The sequence below is a fragment of the Eschrichtius robustus genome, chromosome 4 (assembly GCF_028021215.1).
Source record: "Eschrichtius robustus isolate mEscRob2 chromosome 4, mEscRob2.pri, whole genome shotgun sequence".
In the NCBI taxonomy this organism is placed as follows: Eukaryota; Metazoa; Chordata; class Mammalia; order Artiodactyla; family Eschrichtiidae; genus Eschrichtius; species Eschrichtius robustus.
Genome location: NC_090827.1, coordinates 124,568,828 through 124,581,528, shown reverse-complemented (window position 1 = coordinate 124,581,528; position 12,701 = coordinate 124,568,828). Strand labels below are relative to the sequence as shown.

The 12,701-nt window shown below is 37.8% G+C and overlaps 1 protein-coding gene across 10 annotated transcripts in view; it reads right to left on the bottom strand.

The window, feature by feature from the left end:
* ALPK1 (alpha kinase 1) overlaps nucleotides 1-10,762 on the bottom strand; it is a 121,048-nt gene extending 110,286 nt beyond the window's left edge. For all 10 annotated transcript variants that reach the window (XR_011073949.1, XR_011073947.1, XR_011073948.1 and 7 more), the window contains exon 1: nucleotides 10,606-10,762. The gene's annotated coding sequence lies outside the window, so the exon portion shown is untranslated. The remainder of the gene's footprint in view (nucleotides 1-10,605) is intronic.
* Nucleotides 10,763-12,701: the final 1,939 nt, after the last annotated feature.

Sequence of the window (12,701 nt, the reverse complement as noted above, 5' to 3'; positions counted from 1 at the left end):
TGCTAGCAAGTCAAGCGGCACTTATGATAAGAAAGGGAGTGGGTCTTGGAATTTCTTGAGCCCTGGGGACCTGGCCAGTCCCCCAGGGTCTGGAAAATCTTGTGACTCACATGGTGAAATCAACAGCATTTTTTAAAGCGAATCCAGAGCTGCATTTTTGCACGCAAACTGATGATATCAATTTGCAGCCTGGAATTATAAACGGAAGCCCCCAGAACTCCAATCGGAAGTCTCACCTGTGGGGTGGATGCACGGCCTGGGACCTTTCCCAATTGGGGCTCCAGATTGCTGTCACTCGAGACTTCGAAGCTGCTATTTGGATCTGGAAGTAGGTGTCAGCCCAATTCGGTGACGTATACCCTGTTATGTTTCCCTAATATTCTTGTTTCTTTCCTTCTAATGACTGTATATTGAAATTGAGTTGAATCACCTTTCATTAAAGAATTGATTAAAGCTATTTATGTGAAACGAGTGGCTATTTTGCCAGTGAATCCAATGAACCTTAAAACCGAAAGCAGGCTTTCAGCAAAACAGAACTTCAGCAACTAATGCTGCAATCACACTGCACTTCTTGGGTCCATTCACCTTCCAATCTCTTAGTTGCCTATTTCACACTTTCTCTCCCTCCTCTACCCTCATTCTCAGCAATCAGAAGATGATTTCCACAGACTCCCACCCCCCTCTACCAATCTAACAGCAGCTGCAACCCACACCCTGCCTTCCCATCTGCTGTCAGAGATGCATCACCCATTCTCTTTTTTTTTTCTTTGTGTGTATGTTTAAAAGAAAATCAACAAATGTTTATTGAGATGTCATAGAGTACAAAATAGATTTTTAAATGCTTGAGATAAACATCAAGGAACTGTTTATGTCAGTAAAAAAATTAACTTTAATATGCTGTCTTTTGTGTATGGAAATGACGGTCTTGATTTACTATCAGTAGGACATTCCCTTTGATTTGTTTACTTAACTAGTGATTAAAAAACTCTTACCTCCTGAAGCAATTAAATGGATAGTGTTGGTCTCACTAACATGTTTGGACCATCTGATTCACACGGAGGTAGATAAATCTGAGAAATGTGAAACTAATAAAAACAGATAATTGCAAAATTACAAAGCACACTGGATGAAACAGGGCTAAAATCACTCGCTTATACTGCTTTGTGAGAGTGTACATTGTAACAACTCTTTTTAATTAATTAATTTTTTTTAACAGTAGGTCATTGTTATCTATTTTATTTTTTAAACTTTATTTTATTTTTTATACAGCAGGTTCTTATTAGTTATCTATTTTATACATATTAGTGTATATATGTCAGTTCCAATCTCCCAGTTCATCCCACCACCACCACCCCCGCAGCCACTTTCCCCCCTTGGTGTCCATATGTTTGTTCTCTACATCTGTGTCTCTATTTCTGCCTTGCAAACTGGTTCATCTGTACCATTTTTCTAGATTCCACATATATGCATTAATATACGATACTTGTTTTTCTCTTTCTGACTTACTTCACTCTATATGACAGTCTCTAGGTCCATCCACGTCTCTACAAATGACCCAGTTTTGTTCCTTTTTAGGGCTGAGTAATATTCCATTGTATATATGTACCACATCTTCTTTATCTATTTGCCTGTCGATGGGCATTTAGGTTGCTTCCATGACCTGGCTATTGTAAACAGTGCTGCAATGAACACTGGGGAAGAATCAATACTGTGAAAATGACTACACTACCCAAAGCCACACAGATTCAATGCAATCCCTATCAAATTACCAATGGCATTTTTTACAGAACTAGAACAAAAAAATCTTAAAATTTGTATGGAGATACCAAAGACCCCGAATAGCCAAAGCAATCTTGAGGGAGCTGAAGGAATCAGACTCCCTGACTTCAGGCTATACTACAAAGCTACAGTAATCAAGACAATATGGTACTGGCACAAAAACAGAAACATAGATCAATGGAACAGGATAGAAAACCCAGAGATAAAGCCACACATCTATGGTCAACTAATCTATGACAAAGGAGGCAAGGATATACAGTGGAGAAGACAGTCTCTTCAGTAAGTGGTGCTGGGAAACGCTGACAGCTACATGTAAAAGAATGAAATTAGAACACTCCCTAACATCATACACAAAAATAAACTCAAAATGAATTAAAGACCTAAATGTGAGACTGGACACTATAAAACTCCTAGAGGAAAACATAGGAAGAACACTCTTTGACATAAATCACAGCAAGATCTGTTTTGACCCACCTCCTAGAGTAATGGAAATAAACAAAAAACAAAAACAAATGGGACCTAATGAAACTTAAAAGCTTTTGCACAGCAAAGGAAACTATAAACAAGATGAAAAGACAACCCTCAGAATGGGAGAAAATATTTGCAAACGAATCAACGGACAAAGGATTAATCTCCAAAATATATAAACAGCTCATGCAGCTCAATATTAAAAAAACAAACAACCCAATCCAAAAATGGGCAGAAGACCTAAATAGACATCTCTCCAAAGAAGACATACAGATGGCCAAGAGGCACATAAAAAGCTGTTCAACATCACTAATTATCAGAGAAATGCACATCAAAACTACAATGAGGTATCACCTCACACCGGTTAGAATGGGCATCATCAGAAAATCTACAAACAACAAATGCTGCAGAGGGTGTGGAGAAAACGGAACCCTCTTGCACTGTTGGTAGGAATGTAAATTGATACAGCCACTATGGAGAACAGTATGGAGGCTCCTTAAAAAACTAAAAATAGAACTACCATACGACCCAGCAATCCCACTACTGGGCATGTACCCAGAGAAAACCATAATCCATTCTCTTATCTAAAACCAATCATTCCATTCACACAATAATTCTACTCCTCTCTCTACTCAAGCACATTGATGCACGTTTTCTCTCTCCTCTCTCTGCCTCTTACATCACCAAGTTTTTGCTCTCCACTGGCTCATTCTTATCAATTTACAAACAAGCCATTATTTCTTTCACCTTAGGAGAAAAGTCTCCTGACTTCACTTTCGTCAGTACCTATTGCTCTTTGCAGCAAACATTCCTTGAAAGAATTGTTCCTACTTGAGCTTTCAACCTGACTTTTCCCATTCTCTTTTAAATGTACTCCAGTCAGACTATTGTTCCATCACTCCACTGAAGCTGCCCTGGTCAAAGTCACTGATAAACTCCACATACCTAAATCCAATGGTCAGTTCCCACTCCTCATGTTAGTTGACCTACCAACAGCATGTGACACAGTCCCTTCCTCCTCTACTGCCCTCTGGGATACCACACTCTCTTGGTTTTCCTACTACCTCACTGATGACTCCTTCTCAGACTTTTCGGTTGGTTGCCCCTCCTCTCCTAGACCCCACCATGTTGGAATGTGCAAAGGCTCAGTCTCTGGCCCTCCTCCTTTCTCAATCTAAATCCACTCCTTGGTGATTTCATTCAGTTCATGGTTTTAAATACCACGTATTGGTTGACAGTCATCTAATTTCTATCTCCAGTTGAAACTTCTCTCTTGAAATTTTCAGAAACATACTTTCAACTGTTTATTTGATATGTGCACTTGGATATCCAATAAGCATCACACTTTCAAGATGTCCACATTGAACTCCTGATCTGCCTCAGCTAATGCCTACACCCTTCCAGGAGAGTGAAATGAAAGACCAGCTCTTAGAAGAGCTGTGCATTCAGAAGAGGCTGAGCAGGAGCAGATGGGGTGACTGGAAGGGATACATATTTTCGGAAAAATTTGGCCAGGGGAACTCCTTGGTTCCCTCATGTTCACTCAGCCTTTCACTTTGTATGTGTGCAGCTTTCAGTCTAAAAAGCTTTTCCTCTGACAACCATGACTTGGGGGAATTACGGCATTGAGATGCTGTGGAACTTCTGAAATCTGCTGCATAATAAGTAATGCTTTTCTTTTCTTCCACTCCGACTTCCTTTTTCACACACAGTGGCTACTAGCTTGCAAGTGAGAGGTATTACCAGCCTACTGGATGCTTCCCAGTAGCCTTGATCAAGAAGTATTTAAATTACAAAAGTCTTGAAGGTTGTGCCACAGTAATCTCTGATATATTATTTAAGAATTTAGATTTTTGAAACAGTTTATTATTAGGAGAGCAAAAAGTGTTATTGTAGAAAATCTGGAGAACAAATATGGTAAAAAAGAAAATAAGAATTACCTATGGTCTCACCAGTAAATAAGCGCTATAAATATTTTGATATCATTGTTTCTGTGCATGGTTATAATACTTATAATGAAGTTTTAAAAAGTGTAAGTTTTCAAAATTTGAGTATTCTTTGACTATAATTAAGCAGTCTGATTTTTGCCTCTCAATTACGATGCCTACATATATTCAGAAGTGATTTAACAAAACATGGTGACACTGTACATATTTTGGTGGCACTTCCTTTTACTGTGTCCTATGGTTAACTTAGGGATGGTTACTGCATGTGTTATCTTCTGTTCTTCTTTCAGCTTTACTTTGCAACTAGACATCCTTACCACTCTGCCTGCCCCCTACATCCCACCTATCACAGATGACTAATCCCAACCCTCATCAGTGAGTGTTAACCTTTATCAAAGTTTTCCTAAGGAAAGGTCTCTCCTAGCGTGTATAGGGCAGGCACAGTGCACTTAATAGCAAGATGCAGGAGCCTGGAGTAAGGCCAGAACCTCCTTTGGAGTTATCTGTTCAAGTCAGGAAGGCACCTGAAGGACAAACACAGCTGCAGGTACTGGGGAAAGTCTGGTCTGGCAGGTATGTCATCTCACTTGGGAGGGATGTGAAGAGACGACTGGCAGAGTTCTGGCAAATGGTTGCAATTAGAGGTGGAGGAAGTGTATTGCATGAGGTAGAGTAATGGACTCACACTAACAGCACAGCAAAGAGGTGGAAATAATAATTATTACCATTTATTAAACAAATACGACAAATAATAGTACCTGACTCACGAAACTGTAGTACATATTAAATAAGATAATGTATATAAACCTTGTAGCAGTAAGACTGACATAACAGTAGTCCCCCCTTATCCACAGGGGATCGGTTCTAAGACACCCCAATGGATGCCTGAAACCGTGAATAGTACTGATGAAATAAAATTTGTATTTTAAAGCAGGACAAGAAAATTTAAGCACAAAATTCTCTCTGTCCGTTTGGGCCTCCTCCCTCCCCCTTTAGCGTGCCGTGTTCATCTGCATTATACATTAACCAGACCTCCCCAAAGGTGGGAATGCCTGCTCAACCGCAAACGTCAATTTTTTTTTCCCTTTCTTCGACACTAACATTTTCTTCTTAACTTGGTAAGTGAATTTTCGTTGACAGTACCGAACCTTATATATACCCTACATACATTATCTATGACAAAGTTTAACTTATAAATTAGGCACAGTAAAAGATTAACAATAACTAATAATAAAATAGAACTGTAATAATATACTGTAAAAGAAGTTACGTGAATGTGGTCTCCCTCTGTCTCTTTCTTTCTCAAAATATCTTACTGTACAAATTTAACGCCTTTCTCTTTTAACTACGCACGAATCATGCACTAGGGCCAAAACTGTTGCAGTTTGAGGTGTGACAGCAAAACTAGTACAAATTTCATTTTCTTTCTTTACAATTTCACGAACAGAAGATTCGTCCTTACCGTAGATCTTAGCAAGTTCAGCATGCGATTTTTTTCCCTTTCCTTATTAAGTCGAGAACTTTCACCTTTTCACTTAGAGGAAGCACTTTACGGCTACTCTTTGGCCGAATTGCCAGTATCACTACTCGGGCTCTTTAGGGCCACTGTTCGGTAAAGTCAGGGTGACTTGTACGCAGGGCCTGCGTATCAGACACCGCCACAGGCGGCCCGATAACCAAGATGGCCGCTAGGTGACTAATGGGCGGCTACACTCCGCAAACAGACGATCCACGCTATTCACGCCCCAGCCAGACAGCGCGAGATTTCATCACGCTACTCAGAAGGGCGGGCAATTTAAAATTTAGGAATTGTTTACTTCTGAACATTTTCATTTAATATTTCCGGATGGAGAGTAACTAAAACCACGGAAAGCAAAATCATAGATAAAGGTGGACTACTGTACAGAATATGCTCAATAACTATGCATTAACGAATAATGGATACTTATTATTAACTATCTTTAGTTAGCATTGGTGAACAGATTGTCATTCATGGTGAGTAGGAGAGAGACCTGCTTCCATGGCTTCTTAGACTTTTAGATCCTGCCTGTTCATGAATTCCCTGAACTCTGTGATCTGTTCACTTCATGTTGGATCCCAACCACACAGTAAGTCTCTTGCTCCCAGGCTCTTTCTATTCATCACACATTAGGATACCTGGGTTCTAATTCTGGCTCTGTCACAAACCAGTTGTATGAATTTAGGCAAGTCACCTTTCCCTGCTAGACCTCAATTTACTCACCTCTAAAATTAGGGGGGTTTTGGAGATTATCATACTAAATGAAGTAAGTCAGACAGAGAAAGATAAATATCATATGATATCACTTATATGTGGAATCTAAAAAATTATACAAATGAACTTATTTACAAAACAGAAACAGACTCACAGACTTAGAAAACAAACTTATGGTTACCAAAGGGGAAAGGTGGAGGGGAGGGATAAATTAGGAGGTTGGGATTAACATATATACACTACTATATATAAAATAGATAATCGGGGACTTCCCTGGTGGCGCAGTGGTTAAGAATCTGCCTGCCAATGCAGGGGACACGGGTTCGAGCCCTGGTCCGGGAAGATCCCACATGCCGTGGAGCAACTAAGCCCATGCGCCACAACTACTGAGCCTGTGCACTAGAGCCCATGAGCCACAACTACTGAAGCCTGTGCGCCTAGAGCCTGTGCTCTGCAACAAGAGAAGCCACCACAATGAGAAGCCCACGCACCACAATGAAGAGTAGACCCCTGCTCACCACAATTAGAGAAAGCCCGTGTGCAGCAATGAACACCCAATGCAGCCAAAAATTAAAAAAAAAAAAATAGATAATCAACAAGGACCTACTGTATAGCACAGGGAACTCTACTCAATACTCTGTAATATCCTATATGGGAAAAGTATCTGAAAAAGAATAGATATATGTATATGTATAACTAAATCACTTTGCTGTACACCTGAAACTAACAAAATACTGTAAATCAACTACACTCCAATACAAAATAATATTTTTTTAATGTTAAGAAAAGAAAAAAAATTTTTTTTAATAAAATTAGGGGGCGTTGCTAAGGTCTCTAAAGTCCTTTCCAACTCTATGATTCTGTAATGCTATTTCTACCTCTCAAAATTCAGCAGCAAGTAACTGAAGATCAGTGTCGGCCTGGTCTGCTAGCATAGGAGCTACATGGTCTCCACAGGACTTAAAATTATTTCCTCCCTAGAATGAATTCCCAAAAAGAAATTGCCAATATGACCATTTTAATGGTCACTGGCACATACCATGTTATGTTAACGGCCCTGGACTTAGATGATACTCTCCCCAACTCCCACCCTTCAGCCCCAAACTGACCCCCACTTCAGAGATAATGGTGTCTCAGTGAAACCAGCAAAATGGAGTTATAATGCTTACTCTGGGATAATTCACCCTCTCTATGATTCTTATTTCAAAAAATATTAGCTACATGCTGCATCTCTTCAATTCTATGGCAATTCATGAGGACCGCAAGTCTGATAAAAGTTTGATAAAGTATTTCTTTTTCTATCTATATTTTGTACATCTATAATTAGGAATTTCAACAGATTGTATTATCAGTTGAGCTCTGTCACCAAGGACCAGTGAAGTTCAAAGATATTGCACTGGTTCGGAAAATACCCACTTCTCAAACACATTACAGCAGTATTTCCAAAATTTTAGCCATTTACATGCCACCTTAACAATCTTGACCATATCTGCATATTATCTGTAATAGTAGCTATTTAATCATTTCCTTAAAATCAATAGTAAAGTGGCTCACTTTCTTTTTACTTAACATCTTTCTGGGCAATAATATCCATGAAATCATACATTTTAAAAGCTAATTATATTTTTAATGCACATTAAACTAAGCACAACTCAAATTTTCAAAGTTTGGATATGTGACACCTAAAATCAGTAGTTTGTATACCATACTTTGGGCAAATGATATTAATATGTAACTGATATTTAAGCTATGATCATCTCTTTCTGTTCTTCAGACATAGAAGAATGATAGCATCAGATAATATTCTTACTTTTAAATTCATCTATTTCACTGAACTCTGTAAACAGAGCAAATCACAACATCCTGAAAAAATAGATGTCACTGTCAATAACAAGAAACAGAGTCCCCGATATAGAGAGGCAACAAATACAATAAACATAAATATGGAATGAGTTTACAACAAAAGTTTGAATGTCCATTCCTGTTAAAGTTCTTCAACCCATAGAACTTAAAATATCAGGAAATAAAAGCATTTACAATGAACATTTTATTTTGAAAAGCTGTCATTCTCTGCAAAAGATTAAGGGACAGGAAAAGTAGTACATGTGCTGTGTTCTGGGAAAGGGGTCAGCGAAATTCTTTTGGAATGGGAGAAGCCATGGAATTTCAGAAATATTTTGAAATGCACACACTTATTCTTAAGGAAAATTCCAGGTTCTAAACCCAAACTTAGATCACATAACACTTAAGGGGGGATTGTTACAGCTTAACAAATCAGGCATGCTCATTACACAGTATTATTTTATGTGAGATTTTATAATATCCATTACAATTTACATACAGCTTTTTTTAACTTCAAAAAATAATTTTTTAGAGTTTAAAGTAGTTATTGTCTCCCTACTCATGCAAGTGGATGCTGTAAAATTCTGGAGTCTTGTTGGGGGAAGAACTTGAAGAATTCATCTCAGACTCAAAAAGACATTTGAAGTGGAGAGTAAATTATTCCTAGAATAATTTAAAGTGTTTCGTTTCTTTTGAGGCTGCAGGTTGACAGGATTTGGACAAAGGAGGTGGGAAGAGAGAAGTAAGTGATTTTGGTCAGTGGATATAAAGACTTGACTTGGCTTTTGTTTACATCTGTTGTGTTATCCAAATGGTAAATTAACCTATACCCACCCTTACCCAAAATAATGCACACCGTACAGTCATGTAACCTGCTGACACACCACTCAGACGTAGGGGTGCACAGCTTCTGTGGTACAATTACTAATACTCTTTTTGGTTCACTTGAATTTGAGGTCAAGGAGGAAAGAGGAGAAACAACAGAAATTTGAGACTATGATGAAGCATCATGTATAAACTTGTACAGCAACAGTGATTACATGTGAGGAATTAAAAATGTTCTTAACAATGAAGTATCAGCCAACCAAAAGCGATTATTGTTTCTCATAAGAGTACTAGCTGCACTAAGTAAAAAGAAGAGGCAGAGGGAGATAGAAGCAAACAGAGATGCCATTATGTTGTGCCATAAAGTCCCCTCCCTTCTGATCCTGCCTCTCTTTGCGCCCCCACCCACCTGCAAATTCCAACAATTCTAAAGGTTTTAATCTGTGGCTTTCCAAAGTCATCTGGACCCCTAATTTTAAATGCTAAAATTGGTTAATGAAAGGACTCTTGAATAGAAATACGAAGGACTTTAATTTTTCATACTTTCTCTCTACATAATGCTTCTCCACATCCAGAATTCCCCTCGGGGTTCATCCCAAATGAGAAGAGCAATTCTTCAGCCTTATCTGTTTCCTGGCAAAACTATTGAGGCCATCAAAAAAGTGACAGTTTCTGTTACCACTACCTATGTACTCCAGGCAAACGTCCCAAGGTTAATTTTTCAAATAAGTAATCCCAATTCCTGTAATCAAACATCATAATTCAGTGATAAATAAAGCCAGATGTTCACTAGCAGCAGCTCTAGCAAGTCTCATGACTTGAGGACTTTATTATTTAAACCTTTTTTTTTTTTCTTTTTTGGCCTCCCAGCGCTGCGTGGGGGATCTTAGTTCCCTGACCAGAGATGGAACCTGCGCCCCCTGCAGTGGAAGCCCGGTCTTAACCACTGGACTGCCAGGGAAGTCCCCATTATTTAAACCTTTAAAAGAAACTGGTTTCAGGACTTTCCTGGTGGCACAGTGGTTAAGAATCTACCTGCCAATGCAGGGGACACGGGTTCGAGCCCCAGTCCGCGAAGATCCCACGTGCCGTGGGGCAACTAAGCCCGTGCGCCACAACTACTGAGCCTGTTTCCTGAAGCCCATGCACCTAGAGCCCGTGCTCCACAACAAGAGAAGCCACCGCAATGAGAAGCCCGTGCGCAGCAAATATGACTCAACGCATCCAAAAAACTAAATAAAAAATTAAAAAAAAAAAAAAGAAACTGGTTTCTTTTCTCCTCTTCCTGATAACCTAACTTTACTGCTGTAGGTGGTCCTTTCTCCCCTCCCCCTCCCTTTCTGGGGAGTTTTCAGAAGTGCAAATGTTCTTGGAGCTCCAAAGTTATTTCAATGTAGAAAAGACCACCAGGTGCAAACAGGGTCACAATTTAAGAAAATACTTCCTTAAAAACTATGTCATCTTTTATACCCACATCTACTGAGTTTTTGTCATTAAAAGGCTGATACTCACCTTTATCTCGAAGAAGAGGAAATACACTATAAAACTAGCAAATCTAACTCTGAAAAAAGTTTATTATAGCACAACCTCCCTGAAATATACTGTTTCTCATAAACGGCCTCCGTTTCAGGAAGTAAGAATTTGAAAGAAAACATAGCCTGTTATTGTCTCAGAGTTTGATTGTGTAATTCAACTCCGGGACTTTCAGCAGTTCTGCACCATAAGACACGCCCCTTTAGGAATTGCTTTAGTGAAAGGTATTCTGGGAGTTGTATTACTACAGAAAAGTTCCTCCTTCTAAAGAAAGTACAAGAAAACTCCTTATTTGGACTAAGTCAGAATGGAGAGCCAGTCCCCTTGAGAGCCGAGGAAAGAGACGGTTAGTAAGAAACAATGAACATGACATTGTTTTTGATCTATTATCAAAAGAAATTCATGTTAAAGCTCCATTCGGTGCTCCATCTATTTTAGAATTAGTGTGCAGAATTGAGCTTATTGTCACAAGGACACCTATATTACCAAGGTTTTTGAATTGCAAATTGAAGTTGGGATTGACATGTATACACTGATGTGTATAAAATTGATAACTAATAAGAACCTGTTGTATAAAAAAATAAATAAAGTTAAATTAAAAAATTTAAAAAAAAATGAAGTTGGAATTTATCTCATAGGAAATCTCATTGGGCTGATTGGTTTAACAGTGAGGACTGTCAACTCGTGTTATATAGGGGATATCGTCCTTCAATCTAAATCTGCGGCTCCAAATTTTGACAAAAAATATCAAAAGTACATGAAAAGATTTTTAAATGTTTAACAACATTTTATTGGAAAAGTTGTTGACGTCAACAATATTTTAATTTCCTCAGTCCTTTCTGAGCCTGCTGGGTTAAAGAAGTGTCCTCTCCAGTGAAGGAGTAAGAGATTAGTAGTAATTTGATAAGTCTTAGTAAAGCCTTTTTGATATAGTTCCCCAAAATTGAGAAACTGAATGACGAATAAGTGGGTGACAAATCCTTCGGCAAGTTGGATGGTTTCCAACTCTGCTTCTCAACAAAATAGAAAAAGAAACTACTTAAGTATTCAGCTACTAAGTATTTTAAGTACTAAATAGTATTTAGACAACTTAAAAAAATTTTTTATGATAGATCACTATGTAATTCTTAATATATGACCTTAGAAGAAGTTCAAATAACCAAATGAATTGTATATTAAAACTCTTTCTATCTCCTTTTATTTATGTAAAGAGTTTCTCTTTTCTTTGTATGCATTTTTTTGTAGAATGCTGGTTTATTCTAGCTTTCAGTAACATTCATCCATGAACTAATTTTTAAAAACCTTATAAATCTCACTGAGAAATGCATTTTCCATAAAATCTTATTCTGTTTAATAGTTATTCATCAGAATATATCATTTATTTTTGTCTTTCTAATCTATTATGAATTCATAATCCTTGTAATGTATAACTCAGTATTTAAAAAATTAACACAAAGTCTACAGCCAGAGGAAATAAAAATGAAATTTAAAAATGTTTAATTTTAATATCCACATGTTTTTATTGTAAAGAAATATGATTTTTTTTTTTTTGGCTGCTCGGCTTGCAGGATCTTAGTTCCCCCACCCAGGCCCTCAGCAGTGAAAGTGCGGAGTCCTAACCACTGAACCGCCAGGGAATTCCCAAGAAATATCATTAAAATAACTTTCAAACACATAAACTACTAATATTAGGAGAAAATTCTATGGAGAAAGTGGAATGGAAATAAAAGTTAAAGGAGATGAATAATATAAACTTTCCAGTTGTTAAACTTGTACACATAGAAGAACTTGTACATGTGTTTTTAAATGGATGATGGGGTCATCAAATTACTAGCATATATAATTTCCATTGGGTACATCTAAAAGAGTTATTAAACATCTGACTTAGATCCTTTGCAGCTATTTAAAGTGATGATAAAAGATGAATATCAACTTAAAAATGTGTGAGAGGGTTGTTTTTGTAAAATTCTGTTTGAGAGTAAATGAGCAAAAATGTTAGAAATTCAGTATTCTAGAGCCTAAAAGAGGGCATTGGATACTTGGGAATGGAAAGGGAGAAAAGGGTACTGATACTT